General features: G+C 40.2%; 1 pseudogene; it reads right to left on the bottom strand.

The window, feature by feature from the left end:
- Nucleotides 1-455: 455 nt before the first annotated feature.
- LOC137449599 (glutathione S-transferase omega-1 pseudogene) lies at nt 456-17,607 on the bottom strand (annotated as a pseudogene).
- Between the last annotated feature and the right edge of the window lie 264 nt (nt 17,608-17,871).

Below are 17,871 nucleotides of genomic sequence, written 5' to 3'. Positions count from 1 at the left end.
ACCCTCATGGGGAAGAACTTCTTCCTAATATCCAATCTGAATCTACCCACTTCTAATTTTGCTCCATTCCCCCTAGTCCTATCATTACCTGACACCCTAAAGAGTCCCTCCCCAGCTTTCTTGTAGCCTCCCTTAGGATACTGGAAGGCTACAATAAGGTCTCCTTGGAGCCTTTACTCTCCAGACTGAACAGCCTCAACTCTCTCTCCGTCTATTTCCATAAGAGAGTTGCTCCAGCCCTCTGATCATCCTTGTGGCCCTTTTTCCAGTCAGGTTTCAGCATGTCCATATCTTTCTTGTAATAGGGGCTCCAGAAATGTTGAAAAGGCCTTTTTCTGATTAAAAATTTAATTAAACTTCCAAATGCTACTCCCCAGGCAAATGCTGCATTTGCACAGAACCTATTCTAGTTTGCCAAGCTTTTCAGTAATCTCTGTGTTCAGTGCTGTGGCATCCTATCCATCTTTGACTGCCATAAAATACTTGAAAAGTATGGGTTGTAGCTTCGAGAACTGTTCCAACAGCATCCTGTGATAGGCTCGCTCATATGGGTCCGAAGGCAGCAACTTCCCTGGAAATGCTTCATCCAAATATTTGCAAGTGATTGCAGACTCACAGATCAGCTGGCCCTTACTGGTCTCCAGAACAGGAACCAGCCCAAGGGGATTCTTCTCAAAGAATCAGTCTGGCTTGCTCTTCAGATTGATGTTGATTACTTCATGACTGATGCCCTTGGTGCAGAGGAGGAGGCGCGTCTGCTGGATGTAGGGGCAGAACTGCATGCTGTAGAGCCGGATCAGCCCCTCGGGCACAGGCCCTGGGGCCGTACTGCCTTTGCTGAGGAGCTCTGGTGTATATTCCCAGTTTCCTGGATGTCCTAGAACTGATTCATGACAAAGTTGTTATCATTTTGTCTCTAGAGACAGTTATATATGAAAAGTAGAAGGAAACCTTTTCTTAACATGAAAACTGCAGGTGTATTTAGCAAGAAACTTGTTTTTAGTATAGTGTCATTGCATTTTCTTAATAGGTAAGGCATGTGTGATCAATCACTTAGCCATGAACCACACAAATAGCTTTTGGAAAGCTACCATTCAGCAGACTAGGCCATAATTACACTAGGGATATGAGCTTTAATGTGCTCATTTAGTTAATAGTAACATATTGTGGTGCAATCAATACACAGAAGCAATTGTTTACTGTTTGTGATAGCTAATGATGCTTTAATTCTGAGGAATAATGAAGAGTAAAACCACAAATGTAATTTGTGGGTAAGGCAGGTTTCACTTTCATAAAACTACAAACTGTTCAGAGAGTGAAAGACAAGAGAAAGCCACTTCAATCACTCTGTACATATAATTTTAGATTAGAGGTCATTTTTTTAAACACTAAAATAAGCAACAAAGAATGCAACAGGTTTTTTTTTTTTTTTTTTACTAAAGCATAACAAACTCTCACAGAAGCCACTGGAATATCGTTTAAAGGACATTTATATTAAAGGATTTCATGTGGTACACAAGTCAGGTAGCCAGACATAGTTCACCATGAAATCTGAAGTATTAGAATGATTGCAGAGAAGAAATTTTGGATAATGGTGGATGAAAAGCTGAACATGAGACAGTAATGAGCACTGCAGCCCAGAAGGCCAACAATATTCTGTGCTATATCAAAAGAAGCACGGCCAGCCTATTGAGAGAGGTATTTCTCCCCCTCTACTCTGCTCTGGTGCGATCCCACTTGGAATACTGTGTCTGGCACAAGAAAGACATAGACCTGTTAGAGCAGATCCAGAGAAGGACCACAGAAATAATCAGAGGGATGAAACACCTGTTCTGTAAGGAAACTTTTTGCTTTGGGAAGACAAGCTGAACAGACCACAACTCAAATGAAGAAGCAAATACTAAAATTTCTTTTTATGGCTAATATATCCCCTTTGCTAGTCCTATTATGTCAACTTCCATTTTCTCTTTCATGACCTACTTGCATTCACTTGTGATTTGCTATGAGCTTGGTTCACTATCAAAATAAATCAAATGTGATAACATGTACACACTAGAATGTCATTGTAAATATCAGTTATAAGTGTGCTCCTTTTAAGTTTGAAAGGGTAAGTTGGGAAATGCCAACTTTATATTGCATGGTGTCCAAAAAACTAGCCAATCCAAACAATTTTTGTCTCTAAGTAAACTCCAAACCCATGAAGTTTGGTGTTCATTTGAGTAGGACTACTAAAAGTTACTTAGGTCACGTATGTGCTGTAATTTGATAATTGATGACAAATTGGTTTGAGACAATGTATTAAAGATGCTTCAGAAACACAATGTACTGATCATTCATGTGAGCATAGAAATGATCACAGAAAGAACCTATGGCTTTGTTTATACTGCGTATCATAGAATCATAGAATCAACCAAGTTGGAAAAGACCTCAGAGATCATCAAGTCCAACCTATTACCCAATACCTAACACCTCCTGACAACTAAACCATGGCTTCAAGTGTCACATCCAAACCTTTTTTTGAACACCTCCAGGGACAGGGACTCCACTAATTCCCTGGGCAGCACATTCCAATAGCCAATTAGTCTTTCTGGGAAGAACTTTCTCCTCCCCTTGAGCCTAAACTTCCCCTGGCACCGCTTGAGACTGTGTCCTCTTGTTCTGTTGCTAGTTACCTGGGAGAAGAGACCAATTCCGACCTGTCTACAACCTCCTTTCAGGTAGCTGTAGAGAGCAATAAGGTCTCCCCTGAGCCTCCTCTTCTCCAAGCTAAACAACTCCAGCTGAGTTAAGCTATGCTTTATGATAGCTTGAGAGTCACTCTCTGTTACCAAAATGTCTTTTTCTTGTGGACAAGCAGGTGACATTGTCAGGTATAGAATAAGAAGAGGGAAACAAAGGACAGATCAGTGTTGTAGGAAAAACATACCATCTATCTGAAAAAGGAATGAATCCAATTCTCAATGACAGTCTCCTTTGAGTTACCTTCAAAGCACACAGACTCTTGTGAAACTTTGTTCTGACCATCCTAGTTGGCAGACTCCAATGCCAAGTGTGCTCCTGGGAGGTGTGTTCATATTCATCACAGCTGGAGCAAGAACCATCAGAGAGAAGAGGAAATGTGGATGCTGAGACTGAATGTGCATCCATGAAGATCAAAAAAAAAAAAAATTAAAAAAAAAAAAGTGTGCATACATTTTTAGATTTAATCTACCAAGAAATTATGTGTTCATACATAATGTTACTTAAAAGCTACTTAACAGTTTAATATTTAGACACCTATCGAATGATCATTTCACGCTTACAATGCTTTAGTTTGCTCAAATCAGCACTGCTATTTTGTACTCTTGGATTTTGTCTTTCATATTCATACTATAACAAGCTATGTCTTTGCAAGGCATGTCAAGTGTTCTGCACCCAGTAGAACCCAGAGAGCTACAACTGAGGAGTTCTATGCTTGCTGTAAACATTGCTGAAATCTCTGTGCCTTATGCACACTATGTAGCTGTCAGATCTGAGCTTGCTTGCATTTGCAAGGCAATGTACTAAAGGTATGCAAAATCTAACTTGAGAAACTTAAGTCTGAATGCAGATTTTATGTGACTCTCAGTTCTCTATTTTTGGGACTAGTAGAGTCATCATCATTGGTGTCAACATGGTACTATGCAAAACAGCAAGAAGCTAAGGAGAGATAAAAAGAAGAGGGTTTTCAGAAGACATAATAAAAGTAAGCACATTTTTTTGTCCTATTCTTACAATCCTTGCTTTAGTTTCCTTTAGTGCTTCTGTCACCCATACTATGGTACTCTCTAGTAAGTTTTGATTGCTGTGTTTTCTCTATGTATCTGAACATAATGACAAGGAGAAGTCCATTAAAATAGGTATCAGGTTCACAATAAATGACAAATAACGACTTTAATACATCACCTCTTGTGCTTGGTTGCATTATAATCCCTATCATATAATTATAAATTCATTGTTCCTGTTGGGCATACTTTTTACCCTTTTTTTAACTCTGTAATCTTTCAGGAAATTCAGCAAGGCAAAAAAAAAGTCTGAAATATTAAACCCTAGCCACTCAGTTTTACCCAAACAAAAGATCTGGCAGAAGATTCTGAGGCATTAAAGGAAAAGACAGATCGAACAGACAAGGAGAGAAAAGAAAAAAAGCTTTTTATTAATGTGTGTGGAGCATTCTTAAAGGTAAGTAATCTAAGTAAAACTTTCCTTTCACTGCCTCAACAACTGGAGCTCAGCCAGTAGATTAATGAACAAATGCATTTGTTGCAATACTATGAAAACTCTCTACCTTTACACAACAACAAATAAATTAAATGGAGGAAAGCACAATAAACTAGCATGTGCAAAGGAGACTCTGGAGAGATTCTAACCTTTAATCAAGGCTGTAAGAAATCTCTCCTGTTCGAGACAGATCCTCAGATATGCTTCTCAAGAGTCAAAAAATCCCACCCATGGGATTTTCTGTATCCTCATCTTCTGCTGATATCTTTGCATGTGGAAGTTTTCTCAGATATCAATCTCATAGTTTGTCCCATTCAGGCTTATGTTGCATGGATTTACAATGAAATCATGAGGGACTTCTGGAAACTCAACAATAATATGGTGTCAAAACACTAGAGAAGTTGTATCTAAGCATTTTAATCATCAAACACCAATATGGGGGATGGGTGAGAAAATTATCAGTATTTATTATCTTGTCTTATAGAGATAAACTTTACTTATTTACTTAATAGTTTTGGAAAAGGAAGAAATTCTTCACAGTAAGAGTGATTGGCCATTGGAATGGGCTGCCTGGGCAGGTGGTAGAGTCACCATCCCTGGAAATGTTTAAAAGGAGAGCCGGGGTGAGGCACTTAGCGCCATGGTTTAGTTGATGATTAGGTGGTGTTGGGTGATAGGTTGGACTTGATGATCTCAAAGGTCTTTTCCAACCCGGTTAATTCTGTCATTCTGTGAGATGCATATTTTCCTGTGAAACAACATGACTGAAAATTGAAATACATTAAAAAAAAAAATATATATATATATATAAATTCATCTACAAACCAAAAGGAAGGATAAATTAATTGAAAAATATCCCAGTATTTTCTGGAATCAATGCCTTTGGCTGACCCACAGTGCTTGGAAAAAAAAAAAAAAATAGTTAATTTGCTGGAAAGTCTGAATCTGCAAACTTTAAGCAGGTCAGGAATTAAATGAATGGAGAGGGAATATGAATGTAGACCTTATCTTCATAAACAAGCTCCTTACACATAGGATAAAAAATATTTTTTCTTATGCTTTTTTTTCTTAATATCTTTTTTCATCTACAAAATCTCTACTTACTGTATATGAAGTCATAGAATCATAGAATTGTTAGGGTTGGAAGGGACTTCAAGGATCATCTAGTTCCAACCCCCCCTGCCATGGCCAGGGACGCCTCACATTAGATCAGGTTGCTCAGAGCCACATCCAGCCTGGCCTTAAAAGCCCCCAGGGATGAGGCTTCTACCACCTCCCCTGGCCAGCCTGTTCCAATGTCTCACCACCCTCATGGGGATGAATTGAAACAGCTTCAATGGAAGGGATTTTTCCTGCATCAGATATCCTTACATTATAATGCTTAAATCAATCCCATTGCCCTAGGTAGGAATGGAAGAGGAACCAATCTGAGTTTGGGTAAGGTTTTTCATAGACACTCACCTCAGAAGCTGAATTTCTACTGGGGACAGACAACTTGTGCTGGCCTAGAGGGAAATGTCTAACTCTTAAAGAAAGGTACACTTTATTCTGTGTGTTTGTTCTCATCACTTTGTATCCTCTGGCACAGATGATCATTGCTCCATGTGTTATTTTCTGTGATTCACCTTCTTAAACACAAGGATTTCTTCCTGCATGGTGCAAAGAACACAAACCCTTAGGAGTCTGTGAATGTCGCTAGGTAACTGTGTACCATAAAGGTGGGCAGTGTGTTGTCAACCCTCACTCTGAGAATAACTTCTCTTGAGCAGCCTCAAATTCCTTTGTAAGGGTATGATGCATTTTGACAGCTGGCAGTGACCCTGACAGTGAAAGATCCAGTGATGGGCACACCGTGCTAACAAAACTACACTTTTGTTTTTCATCTCCATCCAACTTGAAGTATCAAAACCCATCTTTTATGACTTCCTCCTTCAGTCTTTTTAGTTAATGTTCTCCAGGTGAAAATCATACCCTTGTGTATGTTTCTGCAACCCCACTGATTTCCTCATTCCCTTGGTGACAGCTGTGTAGTTGCATTACCTTCATTCTATGTCAGCTGTGGCGCCTAGATGACCCGAAGACATCACTAAATTGGATCATTGCTTCAAATTGCCTTAGACTCCAGTCAGTGTTAGTTTGGTTATTTCTGCAGCCTCCACTTCCATACAGCTGTAGCTGGCTCTGCAGGACTGATAACAGTAGAACTGGTAAAACCTTGCATTTGTTACCACATTTAACAGATATTACTCTGAATGAGTATTACAAATGATGCTGCTTCAGAGGAAAAAGGAAATGTCTCTAATTAAGGCAGTTTGCAGAGCCACCTCCTTATTCTCCACATCAGTACATTTCCAGAATTTGATTTAAGTTGACAGAAGATAAGAAGATTTAAAATAATGCCTGACACTTCATCCATAATCCTCACTGTGGTGCCATCTTCTTGCCCTCTTTTAATGTAGTTTAATATAGTGACAGGTGGCAAGGACATATTAGGTGCCTTCACTTTAGATTTCCTGATTCTGTTAGATTGCTGCGGTCATTTGCTTGTCATTGGTACACTTTATAAACAAGAAATGTAATTCCACCTGTGTGGAAAGACAACAAGCATAGCCACAAAGAACAAATAAATGAATTCTAAACTTTTGGGTATAGGCTTAATCTAAAAGGAAATTAGATAACGGAAGGTGATTCATCCAGAAGAAGCATGTCAACATAAAGTTGAGTGATCTGTGCACACATTTTGCCAAGCAAGCACTGAGCAGTTCATAGAATCATAGAATCCACCAGGTTGGAAAAGACTTCAGAGATCATCAAGTCCAACCTATTACCTAATACCTCCTGACAAGTAAACCATGGCTTCAAGTGCCATGTCCAAAACTTTTTTGAACACCTCCAGGGACAGTGACTCCACCACCTCCCTGGGCAGCACATTCCAATGGCAAATTACTCTTTCTGGGAAGAATTTTCTCCTCACCTCCAGCCTAAACTTGAGACAGCTTGAGACTGTGTCCTCTTGTTCTGCCACTGGTTGCCTGGGAGAAGAGACCGACTCCCACCTGTCTGCAACCTCCTTTCAGAAAACTGTAGAGATCAATAAGGTCTCTCCTGAGCCTCCTCTTCTCCAGGCTAAACACCACCAACTACCTCAGCGTCTTCTCATAGGACTTGTGCTCGAGACCTCTCTTTTTGGCTGTGATTATTTCATCAATATAAAACCTAGGTAACCACAGTAGGCACATTTTGTTCTTTCTCAAGAAGATCAATCATCTTTTTACATAATGCTGACTATATAAGCACTGAGCCTCTGTAAATTGTCACTATTTACAAAGGCCAGAAGTGATGGGTTGAGGTGAAATGGCTTGAAATTAGAGGAGATTTGGATTGGATGTTAGGAAAAAGTTCTTCACCATGAGTGTGGTTGAGCACTGGAAGAGGCTGCCCAGAGAGGTGGTCGGGGCCCCATCCCTGGAGATATTCAAGGTGAGGCTCACCAGCGCTCTGGGTGACCTGATCTAGTTGAGGATGCCCCTATTGGCTGTGAGGGGGTGGAACTAGAGAAACTTTAGAGGTCCCTTCCAACCAGAGTGATCCTATTTTCCTTGGTAAATACACATAAAGACAACATAACAAACAAACAGGAAACACAAAAAGAAAAACCTAAAGTCCCCAAAACCTTATTGACTGTTGTTTGAAAGAGAAAGTGCAAATTTACTATTATGTACCATTTTTTTCTCTCTTTTTCTCATATTACATTATTGTTCCAATCTGAGTCTCATGCTTTGCTTTGTATTTATTTTTTTTTTCTAGTTGGCTGTTCTTTCAAACTTATGTAAAGCACATTTCCAAATCTCTACTTCTGTTGCTGTTTTATGCTTTCAGTTAATCTATAACCTGCCACAACTGGAAATTTCACCTTAGAAGATGCTGCAGACTTTGAGAAGCAAATGTGTTTATTCATGAACCAGTTCACCTTTCTCTGTAAAAGCTGAAGATTATAGTTAAATTACACAGAATCACAGAATCACAGAATGTTAGGGCTGGAAGTGACATTGGAAGATCATCCAGTCCAACTCCCCTGCCAGACCAGGATCACCTAGACCATGTCACACAGGAATGCATCCAGGAAGGCTTTGAATATCTGCAGAGAGGGAGATTCCACAATCCCCCTGGGCAGCCTGTTCCAGTGTTCTGGCACCCTCACAGCAAAAAAACTTTCCTCATGTTTCCATGGAACTTCCTATGCCTCAGTTTCCACCCATTGCCCCTTGTCCTATCACTGGGAACCACCAAGCAGAGCCTGGCTCCATCCTCTTGGTGTTCACTTTTTACATATTTACAAACATTAATGAGGTCACCCCTTATTCTCCTTTCTCCAAGCTGAAGAGCCCCAGCTCCCTCAGTTTCTTCTCATAAGGTGGGTAGTTTGATTGAAAATCACATGAAACTACTGAAAACATCTGGTTTGGTTTGGTTTGGGGATTTTTTTGGTATAGAGTTCAGAATATCAGAATCACAGAATCACCAAGGTTGGAAGAGACCTCAAAGATCATCAAGTTCAACCTGTCACCACAGACCTCATGACTAAACCATGGCACCAAGTTCCACGTCCAATCCCCTCTTGAACACCTCCAGGGATGGTGACTCCACCACCTCCCTGGGCAGCACATTCCAATGACTAACGACTCTCTCAGTGAAGAACTTTCTCCTCACCTTGAGCCTATATATCATTTATCAAAAGTTTTGTTTTAATAATAATAATAATAATAATAATAATAATAATAATAATAATAATAATAATACCAGGTTGGAAGAGACCTTCAAGATCATCACGGTATGTAGTAAGTGATATTTTTCCTTTCCTCACTGGTGAATTAAAATTAAAAAACAGCCTATCAATACCATGCTGTTGAGCTCAAGGCTTCTACTTTCTGTATACTTTCTGCCTATAACATTATTTCTTTCCTTCAAATATAAATAAGGAGAGTGCCAAGGATTCTCTAAGCAGTTCCAAATTCCTTGCTACCTGTTTGGGGGCAGAAGACAATGTGTTCTTTGTACTTGACACTATGTTCAAGGTATGTTGACTGTCTAGGAACTCATGGGAAATCAGTGTTTGACCCAACAATGTTTGGCAATGTGGAAGTTGTGTGAAGTCAGTAGTCTCAAGTTGTCTACAGTCTCAAGTATTCAAAGCTGTAAATTACATGCTCTCATAAAATTTACAAGACATTTAATATTGGAGGTGTTCAAAAAAGGATTGGATGTGACACTTGAAGCCATGTTTTAGTTGTCATGAGGTGTTAGGTATTAGGTAACAGGTTGGTCTTGATGATCTCTGAGGTCTTTTCCAGCCTGGTTGATTCCATGATTCTATGATTTAAATAGGAGAATATTTCAGGTCTCTAAACCTTTAGTATGCTTTAGAATTTTCCAGACATTCAATGAAATCATAAAAAATGGACATTATTTTTTTCCCTTAAAAGTGTGGTAAAATTATCCAAAAATACTTTTTTTTTTTTTCCTGAGTTTTTAAGCTTTAAGATATTTTCCAAAATGTCTAAAACTCATTACAAGATTCTGAGAATTAACAGCTTTCTGCCCTCGTTTGCAGTGAATGTAGAGAGAGAGCTGAGGAACACAGTGACTCATATACACAGTTAATTAAATGGTGCCTGCGGTGTTTTATTATCTAATTCTCACATTGTTAAGAGGGTCTCTGGCATAATTTGCCTCTGGACCATCAAGGGCTTTCCTTGTCAGCACCTGAGCAAGTCCGCATGACTTTCCTAATAGACAATTTGGATGAGGCACTTCTTTTTGATGCCAAGAGGGTTTAATAGTACCAATGCACCAGCTGGCCCCAGGGCCAAAGAACATGTCCAGTCACTGTTCAGTTTGTTAATTTCAAGGTGACCAAAGTGAGGCAGGTTTGTGAAAACATATGTGGAAAAAAGTATAAGAGCAGTAGACTCACTGGGAAAATCTTGTCCTAAAAAAAAACAAAACACAAAACCAAACAAACAGCAACAAAAACAAAGGAATGGGGGGGAAAGGAGATATTGCAAAGGGAATTTAGAGGTCATTATGGTTAGATAAAATCATCAATGACAAACATCAAGATGAGTTAGAACTTGCAAATGAACTTGCATCACAAAACCAGTCAAATAAACAAGAACAAGAAAAGGCATCCCACTTACATTCCTACCCACGCTACACAGTAAGGACAGAGGAAAGCTTAAAGGCAGTGTTGGCCTGAATCCAATCAAAGCTTTCCTTTTTTTTTTTTCTGCTATGACTGATGAAGATGACTAAACAACTATCCTAGAAGATAATGGGAAACACCATAGGCGAATGGAGTTACTCAATCCAAAACTGAAGTAAAACTCAATTTGGGCATATCCATCCCAGAGGCTGAAAAAGCCTGCACATTAAATCTAGGTCAAAGAGTGAGAATTTTTATTAATATGTTTATAAAGTCAATAACTGTACTTCTTGGCTAAAGAACTGGAATTGTAGTGCCTACCTTTAAGAAATGGAGAGAAAGTGGCAGCTAAGTACAGACTCCTTTATCTGATTTCAAGAGCAGGCAGCATTTTGAAATAGAAGAGACTATTATTGAAAGTTCAGGAGGCAAATGAAAAAAGAAGTTGAATAGTGTGCTGTGGCAGGTGCAAGTGCCCTCACAAGCACAAAAGCCTGACAGACACCTAACAAAAAGTTGAGGCTTGCTGGAGGTTGATAAAGATCAGTTTGGCACCACCCAGACATAAACTGACATCTCTGTGCCTAGGCTTTTACCCTGTTTTAGTGTGGGCTTGGCTTTTCAAAGAGTTACAACTAACCACAATGCACTTAGGGTATAAGTGGAGTCCTGCTACAAAGCCATTTGGAGTTGCTTTCCTTGAAGCAAACAGCCTTGCAGTCATTGTGGTGGGTTGAAATTCCATTCCCCACATTAGTGTCCCCTCAGAATGGGATGCTATGTAAGAGTACTTTCATGGACTGGGGAGACCACACCTGGAATATTGCATCCAGTTTTGGGCTCCCCAGTTCAAGAGGGACAGGGATCTACTTGAGAGAGTCCAATGGAGAGCTACCAGGATGATTAAGGGACTGGAACACTGCCCTTTGAGAAGAGACTGAGAGACTTGGGGCTTTTTAGTCTGGAGAAGAGAAGACTGAGAGGGGATTTAATAAATCTTTCTAAATATTCAAGGACTGGGTTTCATGAGAGAGAGGACAGTCTCTGCTCACTTGCACCCTGTGATAGGACAAGGGCTAATGGACATAAACTACAGCACAAGAGGTTCCACCTGGACATGAGGAGGAACTTCTTTACTGTGAGGGTCACAGAGCACTGGAACAGGCTCCCCAGGGGGATGGTGGAGTCTCCTTCTTGGAGACTTTCATGACCCATCTGAATGCATTCCTGTGCAACCTGCGCTAGATTCTATGGCCCTGTTCTGGCAGGGGGGTTGGACTCGATGATCTTCGGACATCATTTCCAATCCCTAACATCCTGTGAACCTGTGATCCTGTGACTCAGAATGTGATGGTGTGGAACACTATGTCTAAGAGACAAATAAGAACAAAAATTATCTGGATTTAAGAAAAGTAGCACTTTGGCTCCTTATCACAGAATCACAGAATGTTAGGGGTTGGAAGGTGTGGTGGGTTGAAGTTTCCCCCCCAACATTAACTTTGCCAGATCAACTCATAAGCAAATGAAGGGACCTCAAAAAAAAATCTAGTCCAACCCCCCTGCCAGAGCAGGTTCACCTAGAGCAGATCACACAGGAACACATCCAGGTGGGTTATAGTAAGTACTTCAGGGCCAGTAGTATTTGTCTTAGTGTAGTATTTAAAAGACTTTCCTTTATTTCTATTCACAGACATCTTCTAAGAATTATCTGAAGCAAGTACCAAGCCTTTTTTTGACTTGTCTGGTCATCTTCCATGGTGTTATTGTCATAACTAATAGAGGAAATTTACTCTTCTACCTCACAGCTTTGCAACTTATTTTCCACAGTGGACATACCTTACAAAGTATTTTAAGAAAGCAAGGAACTCAAAGAAAGTATTTTCCCAGAACCTATTTCTCAGTTGAAGGAAGGGAAGGTAAAATTATTTCACGCCCACTGTAAATTCATTTGTAGTTCTGAGAAGAAGATGAAGGTGTCTCTCTCCTACAATCAAATCACTTGCAAGTAGAAGCCTGCAAATAGAAGTCAGGAGGATAATAACATTTTGTTTGCTGTTTCTTTAATTAAGACTAGTATAAAGACTAGTATCAAGAATAGTAGAAGGACAAATATAAAGGGATTGAGAGCAGCCCTGAAGAAAAGGACTTGGGAGTGTTGGTGGATGAGAAGCTCACCACGAGCCACCAGTGTGCACTTGCAGCCCAGAAAGCCAATCACATCCTGGGCTGCATCAAGAGAAGCATAGCCAGCAGGTTGAGGGAGGTGATTCTCCCCTTTGACTCTGCTCTGGTGAGACCCCACCCGGAGTACTGTGTCCAGTTCTGGAGCCCCTATTACAGGAAGGATCTGGATGTGCTGCAGCGTGTCCAGAGAAGGGCCATGTGGATGATCAGAGGGCTGGAGCACCTCTCCTATGAGGACAGACTGAGAGAGTTGGGACTATTCGGTCTGGAGAGGAGAATGCTCCAAGGTGACCTTATTGTGGCCTTCCAGTACCTAAAGGGAGCCTACAATAAAGCTGGTGAGGGACTTTCTAGGGTGTCAGATAATGATAGGACTAGGGGGAGGTTTGTGAGCATCATCTCTCCAGGAGCAAAAGCTCTCTTTCCACATGATACTTTAACAGTATAATTTCTGCCCCCAATTCTGCTGATACATGAAGCATATTAGATAGCACATCTTCAAGTGTGTCTGCTTAAAGCTAATTCAGCCTGAGACCCAAATAATTTTTGTAAAGTTGTCCACATAAGTTTGAAGGACAGACCTCATTTCTCAGTCCCACAGGACAAGCTCTCAAGGGATCCTCCAGCAACTGGCATTTTACCTTAGCAAGAAAACAGAAATTGAGAGTGGAATAGCTTTCTGGGTTTGATGTTTTGTGATTTTTTGCTTGGTTTGTTTTTTTTTTTTTTAATGTCTGATGTTTCTGTCACTTTTGAATTAAATCCTTGATGGTATTTAAGCACTTCTTTAAAAGAATTTCCACTTCTCTCATTTTTAATTGAAAGTTGTAAAATGCATTCTTTGCCCAGGAGATTAGATCAGAGCCATTCCATCCTATTTAAAACAAAGCAAGCCAGTAATAAGTCCTTGAAACCCTTTCTAATCTGTTATATAAATATTTATTTAATCAGTTTTAAAATGCTAATTATTTACCAGAGAGACCAGGACAACTTCTACAAAGTTACTGTTATACAAAGTTACTGAAATAGAGTTTTTGAGGGTCGTGCTCAATAACTTGAAACAGGTCCAGTGCAAGATGTTTAAATCCTTCTGGCAAATGAATATTTAGGTTGCTACTTTTTTATTGCATCTCATTTATCTATAATCTAAGAAGATTATATTTTTTTTAGGTATCTATTGACTCCACTAATTGCTAATTAACTATACACTTAGAAGTGTATATTCTGTGCTTTCAATCATTAGAATAAATGCTGCTTTTCACCATAGAAGCGAGAATAAGTGAGACAAACAAATCCACAGACATCAAAAAGGACATGGAGACAGTGTTCAAGGTGCTGGAGTAGAGATTCCACTGCAGCCTGTGGTGAAGACCATGGTGAGGCAGGATGTGCCCCTGCTGCCCTTGGAGATCCATGGTGGAGCAGATATCCACTTGCAGCCTGTGGAATACTCCATGCTGAAGCAAGTAAATGCCTAAAGGAGGCTGCCACTTCTGTGTGAAGTCCATACTGGAGCCGGCATCTGGCAGGAACCATGGACCCATGGAGAGAGAAGCCTACACTGGAGCAGGCTTGCTGGCAGTACTTGTGAACCCACAAGGGACCAACACTGGAGCAGTCTGCTCCTGAAGGATGGAAGTGTCCCATACTGGAGCAGCTCATGAAGAACTCTTGCCCTTGGGAAGGACTCACACTGGTGAAGTTTGTGAAGCACTGTCTCCTGTGGGAGGGAACCTGATGGAGCATGGAAAGAGTTTAAGGAAGAAGGAATGGCAGAGACTACATGTAATGAACTGACTACAACTCCCGTTTGTTCCATTCCCCCTGAGTCACTGGTGGAGCGGAGGAAGACAAAATTTGGAGTACATTTGTGCCTGTAAAGAAGGGATGGGAGGGAAGAAAGTGTTTTAGGATTTTATTTCTCATTTTCCTACCCTGATTTGATTTGCAAAAAATTACACTAATTTTCCTGAGTCAACTCTGTTTTGCAGATTACAGTAATTGCTGGGTGGTCTCCTTGTCCTTATCTCAGCCCACAAGCCTTTTTTAATATTTTATCCCCTCTGTCCTGCTGAGAAGTGATAGAGTTGTTTTGAGGGGCACCTGACATGTACCCAAAGTCAACCCTCGACAACACCATATCCTCACTTTTGTATAGCCAAGGAAAGATACACTCTTTAAGTTTGCAACCAATTTTCCATAGCAAGGATGTCCTCTTACAAGTGTTACAAGCAGCAGGATATGAAAAGCAAAAACTGTTTTCCCAGAAAACAACAAAATACTGTAGTATTGCTAGTATATGAAATGCTACAGCCAAGTAGAGCATATCATTGGTAGTTATATCCAGCTGAGTTTTGGAAGTTGAAATGAAGTCACTTCTTGCAATAGGAAGTGTAGAGGTGGCTGACTGAGCACTGCATGGAGGAGCTCAAATGGTGTGGCTCAGCACTGATTTTCTACCTCATCTATTTGGGGTCAGAAACTGGGACCAAGCAAGTTCTGTTGGAGACAATGAGGAATTTATCATGTGGGATGAGACATCAACCACATAGGAGGAATAGATCTTGCATCCTCTTTCATGGTGTGGAACTCCTTTAGTGTTTTGATTTTTATAATTCCCTTTTAGTTTAGTACATGTGGGTGCAGGATGATGCTTACTGGACAAGAAAATGCTTTTGGTTGTTGTTAGCCTTATATTCAATGTTGCTAACAGAGAAGCCACAGTATATTCCCGCATCAAATATTTACTCTGTGTTGCTTCTGACAGCTGTCTCCATCACAGTGAATACTAAATCTGATGATAGCCAACATCTAATTTCCCAAGACAGAAAGAAGAGTGTCATATCATAGAATCAAGCAGGTTGGAAAAGACATCAGAGATCATCAAGTCCAACATATTACCTAATACCTCATGACAACTAAACCATGGCTCCAAAATGCCAAGTCCAATCCTTTTTTGAACAACTCTCGGGATGGTGACTTCACCACCTCCCTGGGCAGCACATTCCAATGGCCAATCACTCTTCCTGTGAAGAACTTTTTCCTCACTTCAAGCCTAAACTTCCCCTGGTGCAGCTTGAGACCATGTCCTCTTGTTCTGGTGCTGGTTGCCAGGGAGAAGAGACCAACCCCCACCTGTCCACAGCCTCCTTTCAGGTAGTTGTAGAGAGCAATAAGGTCTCCCCTGAGCCTCCTTTTCTCCAGGCTAAACAACCCCAACTCCCTCAGCCTCTCCTTGTAGGGTTTGTGCTCAAGACCTCCCACCAGCCTCATTGCCCTTCTCTGGAGAAGTTCAAGTATCTCAATGTCCTTCTTAAATTGAGGGGTCCAGAGCTGGACACAGTCCTCAAGGTGTGGCCTAACCAGTGCTGAGGACAGGGCACAATGACTTCCCTGCTCCTGCTGGCCACATTATTTCTGGATGCAGGCCAGGATGGCATTGGTCTTCTTGGACACCTGGGCACACTGATGGCTCATGGTCAGCCTACTGTCAACCAGTCCCTTTCTGCTCTCCAGCCACTCTGACCCCAGTCTCCATATAAAATAAATATAAAGCATGTGGGCTTTATCCTAGCTTTTTTTGGTTTTGCCTTTTTTTTTTTTCCTTTTCTCAGTGCGTATTCCTCTGTAATACTAAATTGGTTAAGGTTCATCAGCATTTGTCATTTAGAGGAAGAATTTAGAGGAAGCATAGTTTAGAGGAAGAGTGATTTGATTTTGTGGCATGCATATTGATTTAAAAGAATGAACCCTCAAAATAACTAGAAAACAAAGCATTTTAAAAATCTCTGACTAATTTTCTGGAGCCTGTTTTGCAATCTCTAGAGAATGAGTTTAGACACCACAGCTATGTTGCTCTTTTATCTCCCCTGTTAGCATTAATCCTAACATTGTCATTCCTGTCCTGCTGAAAAAGAAAAAAAAAAAAAAAACACAACACTTATGTGGTAGTTTTAGGCTATGCCACTAAAATTTTTCACAGATCTTGAGCAGAAAAGGAGTTAAATGTGAATAAATCACTATTCGGTGTAAAAAGTAAAACCAATGATAATTCGAAACAATTTAATTGGAGAGATATCTACTATAAGACTGGTTATACCAAAACAGTTCCTTCTTTTCTCACTCCATCACTCTGAAGAGATACTCACTTGCTTCTACTTGACCTTGGCTGCATTGTTTTGGTTAAGTCTAACAGCACTTTCTCTGCTCTCTCTCTCCCCCTTCTTGGGGTGCCTGGGTTGGCAGGGAAGGAGAGGCTGGTAGCTTCTCCTGGTTTCTGACCAGGGGGACTCTCGTGCTCTTTGTTAATTGTAAATCCTGTATATTTTGTACATATTCATTGCATTCCATTGTAGATTGTAGCTTTGCCTGTAAATACAGCTTTCATTTGCTTCCACCTGAGCTGGTCTGGTAAAGTTAATGTTGGGGTAAGAATTTCAACCCACCACGGCTTACTTTTGGCATTTGCTTTCACTGAGTTTCAAAACTTGCCTGTGTGTAATTCATGAGTCTATTTCAGGTAAGAATATGTTTCCCAGACCTATTGGAGAGATTTTGAAATCTGAAACTGCAATTATAGATCTACCTTGCATTGTAATGTCACTTTTCCTTATTTTCAGCATCATGACAATATCTGACTATCAGGGTATCTTTTGTCACTCTCAGCAGGTTGTTTAGCAGCAGACCTCTGGTTGAAATAAGACAGCTCTTTGCTTACAAACAACAGCTTTATTTGCACTTCAGTGGATACCAGAAATACCTGAGTATTTAATTTTCAGTTATATGTTATTACTTCAAATGACATTCTGATCTCCCAAATAAAGCAATAACAAGTAGGCTCACAAGTGTGTGAATAGTTGCATTTTATAGCTCTGTTCAAGAACCTGTGTTTTGATTACAGATCCCACACTGAATTTCTAAGACGGTAAACCTAATACCTAAAAGATACAGAATTTTTTTGATTACTTACCAAATTCAATCATCTATGCAAAATAAAGTGGTTTTTTATGTATATCTAGAACAAAATGCAAATAATAAAAGCACATTGGGAAAGATACAAAGAGAAAATCTGTAGTCCTAAAAGAAAGGGGAAATCTAGTGTCTAGCCCACAAATGAAATTAATTGTAATAATAATTCGGTGATCCCAAAGATTCTCCAAAGCAGAGACAGTTTCCCATGCTCAAGAACTTTGCTTCTAGTCTTTCAGTTACAGTATGCTGAAGGGGAGGGCCATGTGAGGACCAGA

Source organism: Melanerpes formicivorus, unplaced genomic scaffold (genome assembly GCF_026170545.1).
Source record: "Melanerpes formicivorus ecotype bairdi unplaced genomic scaffold, bMelFor1.0.p_v2 SCAF_30, whole genome shotgun sequence".
In the NCBI taxonomy this organism is placed as follows: domain Eukaryota; kingdom Metazoa; phylum Chordata; class Aves; order Piciformes; family Picidae; genus Melanerpes; species Melanerpes formicivorus.
The sequence above is the reverse complement of the archived record's forward strand: the minus strand, read 5'-3'. Positions and strand labels throughout refer to the sequence as shown.